Consider the following 2500-nt stretch of genomic DNA (forward strand, 5'->3'; position numbering starts at 1 on the left):
CTAAACGGAGCGAAAATCTGCATTTATACCATCACGGACGTTAGTTCAATAGCGTTTAACGATCGATCCACGGTACAGACTGCAAAAATATGATTGTTAAAATTTTCGACTAATCGGTTCTAAGAGGCGAAGCAATACGCCGCTGGGACTTTGAAATATTTCGGAGCGCACCTAAAGTTCGTTATTTTGGCTAAACGGAGCGAAAATCTGCATTTATACCATCACGGACGTTAGTTTAATAGCGTTTAACGATGGATCCACGGTACAGAATGCAAAAATATGATTGTTAAAATTTTCGACTAATCGGTTCTAAGAGGCGAAGCAATACGCCGCTGGGACTTTGAAATATTTCGGAGCGCACCTAAAGTTCGTTATTTTGGCTAAACGGAGCGAAAATCTGCATTTATACCATCACGGACGCTAGTTTAATAGCGTTTAACGATCGATCCACGGTACAGAATGCAAAAATATGATTGTTAAAATTTTCGACTAATCGGTTCTAAGAGGCGAAGCAATACGCCGCTGGGACTTTGAAATATTTCGGAGCGCACCTAAAGTTCGTTATTTTGGCTAAACGGAGCGAAAATCTGCATTTATACCATCACGGACGTTAGTTTAATAGCGTTTAACGATGGATCCACGGTACAGAATGCAAAAATATGATTGTTAAAATTTTCGACTTATCGGTTCTGGATCACTGAAAAATCGAAAAAAATTATTAATTTTGATTAATTAAATTACATATGTAGTTTTATATTGTTATAGTCTCGTATTTGTTAATGTTTTGTCGTAAGAAAATGCAAAAATATCGTTTTAATGTTTTCGTCTCATCGGTTCTGGATCGCTGAAAAATCAAAAAAAAATATTAATTTTGATTAATTAAATTACAAATGGAGTTTTATATTGCTATAGTCGCTTATTTGTTAATGTTTTACCGTAAGAAAATGCAAAAATATCGTTTTAATATTTTCATCTCATCGGTTCTGGGCGGTTTTAAAATTTTTTAAAATATTAATTAAACCCATGATTTACATGAGAATGTGAATTTATTATGTCCTGCATGTTAATTTATTAATTTTCATGTATAGAACGTTATAAAATGAAAGGATATGTTCGACGATATTTTCAGTCTAAGTTTTACCGTGCCGGCGGGATGGTACGCTCTCACGGCGGTTTGCACAGGCATACGCCTGGGCGTAAGCCCATGCGTCGCCGACCTAGCGGCCGGCCGTTCGGTATTTATAGGAAGGCACTTTCGGTTCGCTCGGACCGGTCGGGAGTAGCGTCGAGCGTGTGGCTCTTTTATGACTTCGGTTGAAAAGCAGTCTACCGCTCCTCGAGAATATACTTTCTCGACTATTCTCGTTCCGGTTTTCCGTTGCGGATTATTATTAATCTCCACACAGCATTACCACGGGTCGGTGTCTAAGACCGAATGGCCCATATGTGGTGAGCCTTGTAATATAAGGCTGGTGACCTGTATGCACTTATAAATGTTGCATACTTGTACAAACTGAGCATCAACTGTCTGTAACCAAAATTTGTTAAAACTGAAAAAGTTATAAGATTGTATAAAATTTTTGAACCAAGAAAGTAGTGTTAGACGAAAATTCGTTCTATCACTTTTAGAAGGGAGACTGTTTGGAAATATTTAAAGTATAAAATACACAAAAGTCCACTGAATTATGAACAAAATTACGTCCCTGAATTTAAGAAAAGTCAAGAGGTGTCAGAAATAAAATCCTCTCTGATACGTTCAGAGAGGAAAATAAGTATGGAGAGAGGAGTAAAAATGAAAGAAGTTTTAAGGCTGGGGAAACTTCTAAAGGAGAGAGATTCCAACATATCTAATATGTACATTTAAAGCAAGTCCAAGGAACTCTCTCCGTTAATGTTTGAAAAGGTGTGTGCAGATGGAGGAGAAATGTATAAAGTACAGAGACGAGGTTGGTGGGCCCGCTCTAATGATAAAGATTATAAAATTTGGTGGCAAAATGACCAGCATGATCACTGTACGCGCTTTCTCGATTTGTATAGCATGCCACTGTCCGCGCTATCTTTTATTATATTGTCCAGCGTGTGTGGTCTACGTGCTTGCACGATGGATGCACGGCGTGAAAGTGATTTTCGTGCTTTATGAGAGGAGGAGGAGAATATTTGGCCTCTATAAGAGGTACAAAATTTATGAAATGTGTGTTACATACAAAAGAGAAATGGCTTAACGTCGATCGGTCTTACAGGGAGGGCCGACGACGAAAATTTAAATTTACAATAATAACTAAGCTCCCTGGTTGATCCTGCCAGTAGTCATATGCTTGTCTCAAAGATTAAGCCATGCATGTCTAAGTACATACCGAATTAAGGTGAAACCGCGAATGGCTCATTAAATCAGTTTTGGTTTCTTAGATCGTACAAAACATTACTTGGATAACTGTGGTAATTCTAGAGCTAATACATGCAAACCAGAATTCCACCCAGAGATGGGAGGAATGCTTTTATT

General features: G+C 38.0%; 1 non-coding gene across 1 annotated transcript in view; it reads left to right on the forward strand.

Annotated features, from left to right (window-relative positions):
* The first annotated feature begins 2284 nt into the window (after positions 1-2284).
* The window catches only part of LOC143307029 (small subunit ribosomal RNA), a 1923-nt gene continuing 1707 nt past the window's right edge, over positions 2285-2500 (forward strand). Inside the window, exon 1 of the ribosomal RNA XR_013064277.1 lies at positions 2285-2500. This exon is cut by the window's right edge and continues 1707 nt beyond it. This is a non-coding gene — a ribosomal RNA (small subunit ribosomal RNA).

The sequence above is a fragment of the Osmia lignaria genome, unplaced genomic scaffold, assembly GCF_051020975.1.
Source record: "Osmia lignaria lignaria isolate PbOS001 unplaced genomic scaffold, iyOsmLign1 scaffold0042, whole genome shotgun sequence".
NCBI lineage: Eukaryota > Metazoa > Arthropoda > Insecta > Hymenoptera > Megachilidae > Osmia > Osmia lignaria.